Source organism: Schistocerca americana, chromosome X (genome assembly GCF_021461395.2).
Source record: "Schistocerca americana isolate TAMUIC-IGC-003095 chromosome X, iqSchAmer2.1, whole genome shotgun sequence".
Classification (NCBI taxonomy): Eukaryota; Metazoa; Arthropoda; class Insecta; order Orthoptera; family Acrididae; genus Schistocerca; species Schistocerca americana.
In genome coordinates, this window is record NC_060130.1 from 35,097,910 (window position 1) to 35,114,449 (window position 16,540).

Sequence of the window (16,540 nt, forward strand, 5' to 3'; positions counted from 1 at the left end):
ATCCCTCTGACCTTCTTTTAACGATGAAACACAGAAATTGCATCGGAATTAAATACAAAAGACACAATGCCGACTTAAGTACAAGAAAACTGACTCTTCCTACTGTCTATGTTTTGAACGATTCCTGTGACATTAGTTATTGATTCCGATGCTTCACTTCAGGTTTACCTTATCCTTTGGACCTTCTAACTGGCGACGAAATGCAGAAATAGCTTCGGAATTAAATACAAAAAGCACAATGCCGACTTAAGTACAAGAAGACTGACTCTTCTTACTGTCTGTTTTGAGCCATTCCTGTGACACTTGTTATAGATTCCGATGCTTCACTTCAGGTTTACTGTACCCCTCTAACCTTCTTTTTGACGATGAAACACAGAAATTGCATCATAATTAGATTCAAAAGGCACAACGCCGACTTAAGTACAAGAAGACTGACTCTTCCTACTGTCTATGTTTTGAACGATTCCTGTGACATTAATTATAAATTCCGATGTTTCACTTCAGGTTTACTGTATCCTTTGGACCTTCTTATTGACGATGAAACACAGAAAATGCATCGGAATTAAATACAAAAAGCACAATGCCGACCTAAGTACAAGAAGATTGACTCTTCTTACTGACTGTTTTGAACCATTCCTGTGACACTAGTTATAGATTCCGATGCTTCACTTCAGGTTTACTGTATCCCTCTGACCTTCATATTGACGATAAAACACAGAAATTGCATCGGAATTAAATATAAAAGGCACAATGCCGACATAAGTACAAGAAGACTGACTCTTCTTACTGTCTAAGTTTTGAACCATTCCTATGACACTAGTTATAGATTCCGATGCTTCACTTCAGATTTACTGTATCCCTTGCACCCTCTTATTGACGATGAAACACAGATATTGCATCGGTATTAAGTACAAAAGGCACAATGCCGTTTTAAGTACAAGAAGACTGACCCTTCTTACTGTCTATGTTTTGAACCATTCCTGTGACACTAGTTATAGATTCCGATGCAATACTTCAGGTTCACTCTACCCCTCTGACCTTCTTATTGACGATGAAACAGAGAAATTGCATCGGTATTAGATACAAAAGGCACAATGCCAACATAAGTACAAGAAGACTGACTCTTCTTACTGACTATGTTTTGAACCATTCCTGTGACACTACTTATAGATTCCGATGCTTCATTTTAGGTTCACTGTGTCCCTTGGACCTTCGCATTGACGATGAAACACAGAAATTGCATCGGAATTAAATACAAAAGGCACAATGCCGACTTAAGTACAAGAAGACTGACTCTTCTTACTAACTATGTTTTGATCCATTCCTGTGACATTAGTTACAGATTCCGATGCTTCACTTCAGGTTTACTCTATCCCTAGGACCTTCTTATTGACGATGAAACACAGAAATTGCATCGGAACTAAATACAAAAGGCACAATGCCGACTTAAGTACAAGAAGACTGACCCTTCCTACTGTCTATGTTTGAACGATTCCTGTGACATTGGTTATAGATTCCGATGCTTCACTTCAGGTTTACTATATCCTTTGGACCTTCTTATTGGCGACGAAATACAGAAATTGCATTGGAATTAAATAGAAAAGGCACATTGCCGACTTAAATATAATAAGACTGACTCTTCTTACTGTCTATGTTTTGAACCATTCCTGTGACACTAGTTATAGATTCCGATGCTTCACTTTAGGTTTACTGTATCCCTTGGACCTTCTTATTGACGATGATACACAGAAAATGCATCGGAATTAAATACAAAAGGCACAATGCCGACTTAAGTACAAGAAGATTGACTCTTCTTACTGACTGTTTCGAACCATTCCTGTGATACTAGTTATAGATTCCGATGCATCACTTCAGGTTCACTCTACCCCTCTGACCTTCTTATTGACGATGAAGCAAAAAAATTGCATCGGAATTAAATACAAAAGGCAAAATGCCGAATTAAGTACAAGAAGACTGACTCTTCTTACTGTCTATGATTTGAACCATTCCTGTGACACTAGTTATGGATTCCGATGCTTCACTTCAGGTTTACTGTATCCCTTGCAACTTCTTATTGACGATGAAACACAGATATTGCATCGGAATTAAATACAAAAGGTACAATGCCGACTTAAGTACAAGAAGACTGACTCTTCCTACTGTCTATGTTTGAACCATTCCTGTGACAGTAGTTACAGATTCCGATGCTTCACTTCAGGTTTACTGTATCCCTCTGACCTTCTTATTGACGATGAAACACAGAAATTGCATCGGAATTAAATACAAAAGGCACAATGCCGACTTAAGTAGAAGAAGACTCACTCTTCCTACTGTCTATGTTTTGAACGATTCCTGTGACATTAGTTATTGATTCCGATGCTTCACTTCAGGTTTACTGTATCCTTTGGACCTTCTAATTGGCGACGAAATGCATAAATAGCTTCGGAATTAAATACAAAAGGCACAATGCCGACTTAAGTACAAGAAGATTGACTCTTCTTACTGGCTGTTTTGAACCCTTCCTGTGACACTTGTTACGGATTCCGATGCTTCACTTCAGGTTTACTGTATCCCTCTGACCTTCTTTTTGACGATGAAACACAGAAATTGCATCGGAATTAAATACCAAAGGCACAATGCCGACTTAAGTACAAGAAGACTGACTCTTCGTATGGACTATGTTTTGAACCATTCCTGTGACACTAGTTATAGATTACGATGATTCACTTCGGGATTACTGTATCCCTTGGCCCTTCTTATTGTCGATGAAACACAGAAATTGCATGGGAATTAAATAGATAAGGCACAATGCCGACTTAAGTACAAGAAACATGACTCTTCTTACTGACTATGTTTGGAACAATTCCTGTGACACTAGTTATAGATTCCGATGCCTCACTTCAGGTTTATTGTATCCCTCTGACCTTCTTATTGACGATGAAACACAGAAATTGCATCGGAATTAAATAGATAAGGGAAAATGCCGACTTAAGTACAAGAAGACTGACTCTTCTTGCTGTCTATGTTTTGAACCATTCCTGTGACACTAGTTATAGATTCCGATGCTTCACTTCAGGTTTACTGTATCCCTTGGACCTTCTTATTGACGATGAAACACAGATATTGCATCGGAATAAAATACAAAAGGCACAATGACGACTTAAGTACAAGAAGACTGACTTTTCTTTCTGTCTATGTTTTGAACCATTCCTGTGACGCTAATTACAGATTCCGATGCTTCACTTCAGGGTTGCTGTATCCCTCTCACATTCTTATTGACGATGAAACACTGAAATTGCATCGGAATTAAATAGAAAAGGCACAATGCCGATTTAAGTAGAAGAAGACTGACTCTTCCTACAGTCTATGATTTGAACCATTCCTGTGACACTAGTTATAGATTCCGATGCTTCACTTCAGGTTTAGTGTATCCCTTGGACGTTCTTATTGACGATGAAACACAGAAATTGCATCGGAATTAAGTACAAAAGGCACAATGCCGACTTAAGTACAAGAAGACTGACTCTTCTTACTGCCTATGGTTTGAACCATTCCTGTGACACTAGTTATTGATTCTGATGCTTCACTTTAGGTTTACTGTATCCCTCTGAACTTCTTATTGACGATGAAGCACAGATGTTGCATCGGAATTAAATACAAAATGCACAATGCCGACTTAAGTACAAGAAAACTGACTCTTCTTACTGTCTATGTTTTGAACCATTCCTGTGACACTAGTTATAGATTCCGATGCTTCACTTCAGGTTTGCTGTATCCCTCTGACCTTCGTATTGACGATGAAACACAGATATTACATCGTAATTAAATACAAAAGGCACAATGCCGACTTAAGTACAAGAAGACTGACCTATCTTACTGTCTATGTTTAGAACCATTCCTGTGACACTAGTTATAGATTCCGATGCTTTACTTCAGGTTTACTGTATCCCTCTGACCTTCTTATTGACGATGAGACACAGAAATTGCATCGGAATTAAATACAAAGGGCACAATGCCGACTTAAGTACAAGAAGACTGACTCCTCTTACTGACTATGTTTGGAACCATTCCTGTGACACTAGTTATAGATTCCGATGCTTCACTTCAGGTTTACTCTATCCCTCTGACCTTCTTATTGACGATGAAACACATATATTGCATCGGAATTAAATAGAAAAGGCACAATGCCTACTTAAGTACAAGAAGACTGACTCTTCTTACTGACTATGTTTTGAACCATTCCTGTGACACTAGTTGTAGATTCCGATGCTTCACTTCAGGTTTACTGTATCCCTCTGACCTCCTTATTGACGATGAAACACAGATATTGCATCGGAATTAAATACAAAAGGCACAATGCCGACTTAAGTACAAGAAGACTGACTCTTCCAACTGTCTATGTTTTGATCCATTCCTGTGACACTATTTACAGATTCCGATGCTTCACTTCAGCTTTACCGTATCCCTCTGACCTTCTTTTTGACGATAAAACACAGAAATTGCATCGGAATTAAATACAAAAGGCACAATGCCGACTTAAGTACAAGAAGACTGACTCTTTCTACTGTCTATGTTTTGAACGATTCCTGTGACATTAGTTATTGATTCCGATGCTTCACATCAGGTGTACTGTATCCTTTGGGCCTTTAATTGGCGACGAAATGCAGAAATAGCTTCGGAATTAAATACAAAAGGCACAATGCCGACTTAAGTACAAGAAGACTGACTCTTCTTACTGACTGCTTTGAACCATTCCTGTGACACTTGTTGTAGATTACGATGATTCACTTCTGGTTTACTGTATCCCTTGGACCTTCTTATTGACGATGAAACACAGAAATTGCATCGGAATTAAATAGAAACGGCACAATGCCGACTTAAGTACAAGAAGACTGACTCTTCTTACTCACTATGTTTTGAACCATTCCTGTGACACTAGTTATAGATTCCGATGGTTCCCTTCAGGTTTACTGTATCCCTTGCACCTTCGTATTGACGATGAAACACAGATATTACATCGGAATTAAATACAAAAGGCACAATGCCGACTTAAGTACAAGAAGACTGACCGATCTTACTGTCTATGTTTAGAACCATTCCAGTGACACAAGTTATAGATTCCGATGCTTCACTTCAGGTTTACTGTATCCCTCTCACCTTCTTATTGACGATGAGACACAGAAATTGCATCGGAATTAAATACAACAGGCACAATGCCGACTTAAGTACAAGAAGACTGACTCTTCTTACTGTCTATGATTTGAACCATTCCTGTGACACTAGTTATAGATTCCGATGCTTCAACTCAGGTTTACTGTATCCCTTGCACCTTCGTATTGACGATGAAACACAGATATTACATCGGAATTAAATACAAAAGGCACAATGCCGACTTAAGTACAAGAAGACTGACCGATCTTACTGTCTATGTTTAGAACCATTCCTGTGACACAAGTTATAGATTCCGATGCTTCACTTCAGGTTTACTGTATCCCTCTCACCTTCTTATTGACGATGAGACACAGAAATTGCATCGGAATTAAATACAAAAGGCACAATGCCGACCTAAGTACAAGAAGATTGACTCTTCTTACTGACTGTTTTGAACCATTCCTGTGACACTAGTTATAGATTCCGATCCTTCACTTCAGGTTTACTGTATCCCTCTGACCTTCATATTGACGATAAAACACAGAAATTGCATCGGAATTAAATATAAAAGGCACAATGCCGACTTAAGTACAAGAAGACTGACTCTTCTTACTGTCTAAGTTTTGAACCATTCCTATGACACTAGTTATAGGTTCCGATGCTTCACTTCAGATTTACTGTATCCCTTGCACCCTCTTATTGACGATGAAACACAGATATTGCATCGGTATTAAGTACAAAAGGCACAATGCCGTTTTAAGTACAAGAAGACTGACCCTTCTTACTGTCTATGTTTTGAACCATTCCTGTGACACTAGTTATAGATTCCGATGCATCACTTCAGGTTCACTCTACCCCTCTGACCTTCTTATTGACGATGAAACAGAGAAATTGCATCGGTATTAGATACAAAAGGCACAATGCCAACATAAGTACAAGAAGACTGACTCTTCTTACTGACTATGTTTTGAACCATTCCCGTGACACTACTTATAGATTCCGATGCTTCATTTTAGGTTCACTGTGTCCCTTGGACCTTCGCATTGACGATGAAACACAGAAATTGCATCGGAATTAAATACAAAAGGCACAATGCCGACTTAAGTACAAGAAGACTGACTCTTCTTACTAACTATGTTTTGATCCATTCCTGTGACATTAGTTACAGATTCCGATGCTTCACTTCAGGTTTACTCTATCCCTAGGACCTTCTTATTGACGATGAAACACAGAAATTGCATCGGAACTAAATACAAAAGGCACAATGCCGACTTAAGTACAAGAAGACTGACCCTTCCTACTGTCTATGTTTGAACGATTCCTGTGACATTGGTTATAGATTCCGATGCTTCACTTCAGGTTTACTATATCCTTTGGACCTTCTTATTGGCGACGAAATACAGAAATTGCATTGGAATTAAATAGAAAAGGGACATTGCCGACTTAAATATAAGAAGACTGACTCTTCTTACTGTATATGTTTTGAACCATTCCTGTGACACTAGTTATAGATTCCGATGCTTCACTTTAGGTTTACTGTATCCCTTGGACCTTCTTATTGACGATGATACACAGAAAATGCATCGGAATGAAATACAAAAGGCACAATGCCGACTTAAGTACAAGAAGATTGACTCTTCTTACTGACTGTTTCGAACCATTCCTGTGATACTAGTTATAGATTCCGATGCATCACTTCAGGTTCACTCTACCCCTCTGACCTTCTTATTGACGATGAAGCACAAAAATTGCATCGGAATTAAATACAAAAGGCAAAATGCCGACTTAAGTACAAGAAGACTGACTCTTCTTACTGTCTATGATTTGAACCATTCCTGTGACACTAGTTATGGATTCCGATGCTTCACTTCAGGTTTACTGTATCCCTTGCAACTTCTTATTGACGATGAAACACAGATATTGCATCGGAATTAAATACAAAAGGCACAATGCCGACTTAAGTACAAGAAGACTGACTCTTCCTACTGTCTATGTTTGAACCATTCCTGTGACAGTAGTTACAGATTCCGATGCTTCACTTCAGGTTTACTGTATCCCTCTGACCTTCTTATTGACGATGAAAAACAGAAATTGCATCGGAATTAAATACAAAAGGCACAATGCCGACTTAAGTAGAAGAAGACTCACTCTTCCTACTGTCTATGTTTTGAACGATTCCTGTGACATTAGTTATTGATTCCGATGCTTCACTTCAGGTTTACTGTATCCTTTGGACCTTCTAATTGGCGACGAAATGCATAAATAGCTTCGGAATTAAATACAAAAGGCACAATGCCGACTTAAGTACAAGAAGATTGACTCTTCTTACTGGCTGTTTTGAACCCTTCCTGTGACACTTGTTACGGATTCCGATGCTTCACTTCAGGTTTACTGTATCCCTCTGACCTTCTTTTTGACGATGAAACACAGAAATTGCATCGGAATTAAATACCAAAGGCACAATGCCGACTTAAGTACAAGAAGACTGACTCTTCGTATTGACTATGTTTTGAACCATTCCTGTGACACTAGTTATATATTACGATGATTCACTTCGGGATTACTGTATCCCTTGGCCCTTCTTATTGTCGATGAAACACAGAAATTGCATGGGAATTAAATAGATAAGGCACAATGCCGACTTAAGTACAAGAAACATGACTCTTCTTACTGACTATGTTTGGAACAATTCCTGTGACACTAGTTATAGATTCCGATGCCTCACTTCAGGTTTACTGTATCCCTCTGACCTTCTTTTTGACGATGAAACACAGAAATTGCATCGGAATAAAATACAAAAGGCACAATGACGACTTAAGTACAAGAAGACTGACTTTTCTTTCTGTCTATGTTTTGAACCATTCCTGTGACGCTAGTTACAGATTCCGATGCTTCACTTCAGGGTTGCTGTATCCCTCTCACATTCTTATTGACGATGAACACTGAAATTGCATCGGAATTAAATAGAAAAGGCACAATGCCGACTTAAGTACAAGAAGACTGACTCTTCCTACAGTCTATGATTTGAACCATTCCTGTGACACTAGTTATAGATTCCGATGCTTCACTTCAGGTTTAGTGTATCCCTTGGACGTTCTTATTGACGATGAAACACAGAAATTGCATCGGAATTAAGTACAAAAGGCACAATGCCGACTTAAGTACAAGAAGACTGACTCTTCTTACTGCCTATGGTTTGAACCATTCCTGTGACACTAGTTATTGATTCTGATGCTTCACTTTAGGTTTACTGTATCCCTCTTAACTTCTTATTGACGATGAAGCACAGATGTTGCATCGGAATTAAATACAAAATGCACAATGCCGACTTAAGTACAAGAAGACTGACTCTTCTTACTGTCTATGTTTTGAACCATTCCTGTGACACTAGTTATAGATCCCGATGCTTCACTTTAGGTTTGCTGTATCCCTCTGACCTTCGTATTGACGATGAAACACAGATATTACATCGTAATTAAATACAAAAGGCACAATGCCGACTTAAGTACAAGAAGACTGACCGATCTTACTGTCTATGTTTAGAACCATGTCTGTGACACTAGTTATAGATTCCGATGCTTTACTTCAGGTTTACTGTATCCCTCTGACCTTCTTATTGACGATGAGACACAGAAATTGCATCGGAATTAAATACAAAGGGCACAATGCCGACTTAAGTACAAGAAGACTGACTCTTCTTACTGACTATGTTTGGAACCATTCCTGTGACACTAGTTATAGATTCCGATGCTTCACTTCAGGTTTACTCTATCCCTCTGACCTTCTTATTGACGATGAAACACATATATTGCATCGGAATTAAATAGAAAAGCCACAATGCCTACTTAAGTACAAGAAGACTGACTCTTCTTACTGACTATGTTTTGAACCATTCCTGTGACACTAGTTGTAGATTCCGATGCTTCACTTCAGGTTTACTGTATCCCTCTGACCTGATTATTGACGATGAAACACAGATATTGCATCGGAATTAAATACAAAAGGCACAATGCCGACTTAAGTACAAGAAGACTGACTCTTCCAACTGTCTATGTTTTGATCCATTCCTGTGACACTATTTACAGATTCCGATGCTTCACTTCAGCTTTACCGTATCCCTCTGACCTTCTTTTTGACGATGAAACACAGAAATTGCATCGGAATTAAATACAAAAGGCACAATGCCGACTTAAGTACAAGAAGACTGACTCTTTCTACTGTCTATGTTTTGAACGATTCCTGTGACATTAGTTATTGATTCCGATGCTTCACATCAGGTTTACTGTATCCTTTGGGCCTTCTAATTGGCGACGAAATGCAGAAATAGCTTCGGAATTAAATACAAAAGGCACAATGCCGACTTAAGTACAAGAAGACTGACTCTTCTTACTGACTGTTTTGAACCATTCCTGTGACACTTGTTGTAGATTACGATGATTCACTTCTGGTTTACTGTATCCCTTGGACCTTCTTATTGACGATGAAACACAGAAATTGCATCGGAATTAAATAGAAACGGCACAATGCCGACTTAAGTACAAGAAGACTGACTCTTCTTACTCACTATGATTTGAACCATTCCTGTGACACTAGTTATAGATTCCGATGGTTCCCTTCAGGTTTACTGTATCCCTTGCACCTTCGTATTGACGATGAAACACAGATATTACATCGGAATTAAATACAAAAGGCACAATGCCGACTTAAGTACAAGAAGACTGACCGATCTTACTGTCTATGTTTAGAACCATTCCAGTGACACAAGTTATAGATTCCGATGCTTCACCTCAGGTTTACTGTATCCCTCTCACCTTCTTATTGACGATGAGACACAGAAATTGCATCGGAATTAAATACAACAGGCACAATGCCGACTTAAGTACAAGAAGACTGACTCTTCTTACTGTCTATGATTTGAACCATTCCTGTGACACTAGTTATAGATTCCGATGCTTCAACTCAGGTTTACTGTATCCCTTGCACCTTCGTATTGACGATGAAACACAGATATTACATCGGAATTAAATACAAAAGGCACAATGCCGACTTAAGTACAAGAAGACTGACCGATCTTACTGTCTATGTTTAGAACCATTCCTGTGACGCAAGTTATAGATTCCGATGCTTCACTTCAGGTTTACTGTATCCCTCTCACGTTCTTATTGACGATGAGACACAGAAATTGCATCGGAATTAAATACAAAAGGCACAATGCCGACCTAAGTACAAGAAGATTGACTCTTCTTACTGACTGTTTTGAACCATTCCTGTGACACTAGTTATAGATTCCGATCCTTCACTTCAGGTTTACTGTATCCCTCTGACCTTCATATTGACGATAAAACACAGAAATTGCATCGGAATTAAATATAAAAGGCACAATGCCGACTTAAGTACAAGAAGACTGACTCTTCTTACTGTCTAAGTTTTGAACCATTCCTATGACACTAGTTATAGATTCCGATGCTTCACTTCAGATTTACTGTATCCCTTGCACCCTCTTATTGACGATGAAACACAGATATTGCATCGGTATTAAGTACAAAAGGCACAATGCCGTTTTAAGTACAAGAAGACTGACCCTTCTTACTGTCTATGTTTTGAACCATTCCTGTGACACTAGTTATAGATTCCGATGTATCACTTCAGGTTCACTCTACCCCTCTGACCTTCTTATTGACGATGAAACAGAGAAATCGCATCGGTATTAGATACAAAAGGCACAATGCCAACATAAGTACAAGAAGACTGACTCTTCTTACTGACTATGTTTTGAACCATTCCTGTGACACTACTTATAGATTCCGATGCTTCATTTTAGGTTCACTGTGTCCCTTGGACCTTCGCATTGACGATGAAACACAGAAATTGCATCGGAATTAAATACAAAAGGCACAATGCCGACTTAAGTACAAGAAGACTGACTCTTCTTACTAACTATGTTTTGATCCATTCCTGTAACATTAGTTACAGATTCCGATGCTTCACTTCAGGTTTACTCTATCCCTAGGACCTTCTTATTGACGATGAAACACAGAAATTGCATCGGAACTAAATACAAAAGACACAATGCCGACTTAAGTACAAGAAGACTGACCCTTCCTACTGTCTATGTTTGAACGATTCCTGTGACATTGGTTATAGATTCCGATGCTTCACTTCAGGTTTACTATATCCTTTGGACCTTCTTATTGGCGACGAAATACAGAAATTGCATTGGAATTAAATAGAAAAGGCACATTGCCGACTTAAATATAAGAAGACTGACTCTTCTTACTGTCTATGTTTTGAACCATTCCTGTGACACTAGTTATAGATTCCGATGCTTCACTTTAGGTTTACTGTATCCCTTGGACCTTCTTATTGACGATGATACACAGAAAATGCATCGGAATTAAATACAAAAGGCACAATGCCGACTTAAGTACAAGAAGATTGACTCTTCTTACTGACTGTTTCGAACCATTCCTGTGATACTAGTTATAGATTCCGATGCATCACTTCAGGTTCACTCTACCCCTCTGACCTTCTTATTGACGATGAAGCTCAAAAATTGCATCGGAATTAAATACAAAAGGCAAAATGCCGATTTAAGTACAAGAAGACTGACTCTTCTTACTGTCTATGATTTGAACCATTCCTGTGACACTAGTTATGGATTCCGATGCTTCACTTCAGGTTTACTGTATCCCTTGCAACTTCTTATTGACGATGTAACACAGATATTGCATCGGAATTAAATACAAAAGGCACAATGCCGACTTAAGTACAAGAAGACTGACTCTTCCTACTGTCTATGTTTGAACCAATCCTGTGACAGTAGTTACAGATTCCGATGCTTCACTTCAGGTTTACTGTATCCCTCTGACCTTCTTATTGACGATGAAACACAGAAATTGCATCGGAATTAAATACAAAAGGCACAATGCCGACTTAAGTAGAAGAAGACTCACTCTTCCTACTGTCTATGTTTTGAACGATTCCTGTGACATTAGTTATTGATTCCGATGCTTCACTTCAGGTTTACTGTATCCTTTGGACCTTCTAATTGGCGACGAAATGCATAAATAGCTTCGGAATTAAATACAAAAGGCACAATGCCGACTTAAGTACAAGAAGATTGACTCTTCTTACTGGCTGTTTTGAACCCTTCCTGTGACACTTGTTACGGATTCCGATGCTTCACTTCAGGTTTACTGTATCCCTCTGACCTTCTTTTTGACGATGAAACACAGAAATTGCATCGGAATTAAATACCAAAGGCACAATGCCGACTTAAGTACAAGAAGACTGACTCTTCGTATTGACTATGTTTTGAACCATTCCTGTGACACTAGTTATAGATTCCGATGCCTCACTTCAGGTTTACTGTATCCCTCTGACCTTCTTATTGACGATGAAACACAGAAATTGCATCGGAATTAAATAGATAAGGGAAAATGCCGACTTAAGTACAAGAAGACTGACTCTTCTTGCTGTCTATGTTTTGAACCATTCCTGTGACACTAGTTATAGATTCCGATGCTTCACTTCAGGTTTACTGTATCCCTTGGACCTTCTTATTGACGATGAAACACAGATATTGCATCGGAATAAAATACAAAAGGCACAATGACGACTTAAGTACAAGAAGACTGACTTTTCTTTCTGTCTATGTTTTGAACCATTCCTGTGACGCTAGTTACAGATTCCGATGCTTCACTTCAGGGTTGTTGTATCCCTCTCACATTCTTATTGACGATGAAACACAGAAATTGCATCGGAATTAAATAGAAAAGGCACAATGCCGACTTAAGTACAAGAAGACTGACTCTTCCTACAGTCTATGATTTGAACCATTCCTGTGACACTAGTTATAGATTCCGATGCTTCACTTCAGGTTTAGTGTATCCCTTGGACGTTCTTATTGACGATGAAACACAGAAATTGCATCGGAATTAAGTACAAAAGGCACAATGCCGACTTAAGTACAAGAAGACTGACTCTTCTTACTGCCTATGGTTTGAACCATTCCTGTGACACTAGTTATTGATTCTGATGCTTCACTTTAGGTTTACTGTATCCCTCTGAACTTCTTATTGACGATGAAGCACAGATGTTGCATCGGAATTAAATACAAAATGCACAATGCCGACTTAAGTACAAGAAGACTGACTCTTCTTACTGTCAATGTTTTGAACCATTCCTGTGACACTAGTTATAGATTCCGATGCTTCACTTCAGGTTTGCTGTATCCCTCTGACCTTCGTAATGACGATGAAACACAGATATTACATCGGAATTAAATACAAAGGGCACAATGCCGACTTAAGTACAAGAAGACTGACTCTTCTTACTGACTACGTTTGGAACCATTCCTGTGACACTAGTTATAGATTCCGATGCTTCACTTCAGGTTTACTCTATCCCTCTGACCTTCTTATTGACGATGAAACACATATATTGCATCGGAATTAAATAGAAAAGGCACAATGCCTACTTAAGTACAAGAAGACTGACTCTTCTTACTGACTATGTTTTGAACCATTCCTGTGACACTAGTTGTAGATTCCGATGCTTCACTTCAGGTTTACTGTATCCCTCTGACCTCCTTATTGACGATGAAACACAGATATTGCATCGGAATTAAATACAAAAGGCACAATGCCGACTTAAGTACAAGAAGACTGACTCTTCCAACTGTCTATGTTTTGATCCATTCCTGTGACACTATTTACAGATTCCGATGCTTCACTTCAGCTTTACTGTATCCCTCTGACCTTCTTTTTGACGATGAAACACAGAAATTGCATCGGAATTAAATACAAAAGGCACAATGCCGACTTAAGTACAAGAAGACTGACTCTTTCTACTGTCTATGTTTTGAACGATTCCTGTGACATTAGTTATTGATTCCGATGCTTCACATCAGGTTTACTGTATCCTTTGGGCCTTCTAATTGGCGACGAAATGCAGAAATAGCTTCGGAATTAAATACAAAAGGCACAATGCCGACTTAAGTACAAGAAGACTGACTCTTCTTACTGTCTATGTTTAGAACCATTCCTGTGACACTAGTTATAGATTCCGATGCTTTACTTCAGGTTTACTGTATCCCTCTGACCTTCTTATTGACGATGAGACACAGAAATTGCATCGGAATTAAATACAAAGGGCACAATGCCGACTTAAGTACAAGAAGACTGACTCTTCTTACTGACTATGTATGGAACCATTCCTGTGACACTAGTTATAGATTCCGATGCTTCACTTCAGGTTTACTCTATCCCTCTGACCTTCTTATTGACGATGAAACACATATATTGCATCGGAATTAAACAGAAAAGGCACAATGCCTACTTAAGTACAAGAAGACTGACTCTTCTTACTGAATATGTTTTGAACCATTCCTGTGACACTAGTTGTAGATTCCGATGCTTCACTTCAGGTTTACTGTATCCCTCTGACCTCCTTATTGACGATGAAACACAGATATTGCATCGGAATTAAATACAAAAGGCACAATGCCGACTTAAGTACAAGAAGACTGACTCTTCCAACTGTCTATGTTTTGATCCATTCCTGTGACACTATTTACAGATTCCGATGCATCACTTCAGCTTTACTGTATCCCTCTGACCTTCTTTTTGACGATGAAACACAGAAATTGCATCGGAATTAAATACAAAAGGCACAATGCCGACTTAAGTACAAGAAGACTGACTCTTCTTACTGTCTATGATTTGAACCATTCCTGTGACACTAGTTATAGATTCCGATGCTTCAACTCAGGTTTACTGTATCCCTTGCACCTTCGTATTGACGATGAAACACAGATATTACATCGGAATTAAATACAAAAGGCACAATGCCGACTTAAGTACAAGAAGACTGACCGATCTTACTGTCTATGTTTAGAACCATTCCTGTGACACAAGTTATAGATTCCGATGCTTCACTTCAGGTTTACTGTATCCCTCTCACCTTCTTATTGACGATGAGACACAGAAATTGCATCGGAATTAAATACAAAAGGCACAATGCCGACTTAAGTACAAGAAGACTGACTCTTCTTACTGACTATGTTTGGAACCATTCCTGTGACACTAGTTATAGATTCCGATGCCTCACTTCAGGTTTACTGTATCCCTCTGACCTTCTTATTGACGATGAAACACAGAAATTGCATCGGAATTAGATACAAAAGGCACAATGCCGACTTAAGTACAAGAAGACTTACTCTTCCTACTGTCTATGTTTTGAATGATTACTGTGACATTAGTTATTGATTCGATGCTTCACTTCAGGTTTACTGTATCCTTTGGACCTTCTAATTGGCGACGAAATGCAGAAATAGCTTCGGAATTAAATACAAAAGGCACAATGCCGACCTAAGTACAAGAAGACTGACTCTTCTTACTGACTGTTTTGAACCATTCCTGTGACACTTGTTATAGATTACGATGATTCACTTCAGGTTTACTGTATCCCTCTGACCTTCTTATTGACGATGAAACACAGAAATTGCATCGGAATTAAATAGAAACGGCACAATGCCGACTTAAGTACAAGAAAACTGACTCTTCTTACTGACTATGTTTGGAACCATTCCTGTGACACTAGTAATAGATTCCGATGCCTCACTTCAGGTTTACTGTATCCCTCTGACGTTATTATTGACGATGAAACACAGATATTGCATCGGAAGTAAATACACAATTGCACAATGCCGACATAAGTACAAGAGGACTGACTCTTCTTACTGACTGTTTTGAACCATTCCTGTGACACTAGTTATAGATTCCGATGATTCATATCAGGTTTACTGTCTGCCTCTGACCTTCTTATTGACGATGAAACACAGAAATTGCATCGGAATTAAATACAAAAGGCACAATGCCAACATGGGTACAAGAAGACTGACTCTTCTTACTGACTATGTTTTGCACAATTCCTGTGACATTAGTTATAGATTCCGATGCTTCACTTCAGGTTTACTCTATCCCTAGGACCTTCGTATTGACGATGAAACACAGAAATTGCATCGGAACTAAATACAAAAGGCACAATGCCGACTTAAGTAAAAGAAGACTGACCCTTCCTACTGTCTATGTTTGCACGATTCCTGTGACATTGGTTATAGATTCCGATGCTTCACTTCAGGTTTACTATATCCTTTGGACCTTCTTATTGGCGACGAAATACAGAAATTGCATTGGAATTAAATAGAAAAGGCACATTGCCGACTTTAGTACAAGAAGACTGACTCTTCTTACTGTCTATGTTTTGAACCATTCCTGTGACACTAGTTATAGATTCCGATGCTTCACTTCAGGTTTACTGTATCCCTCTGACCTTCGTACTGACGATGAAACACAGATATTACATCGGAATTAAATACAAAAGCACA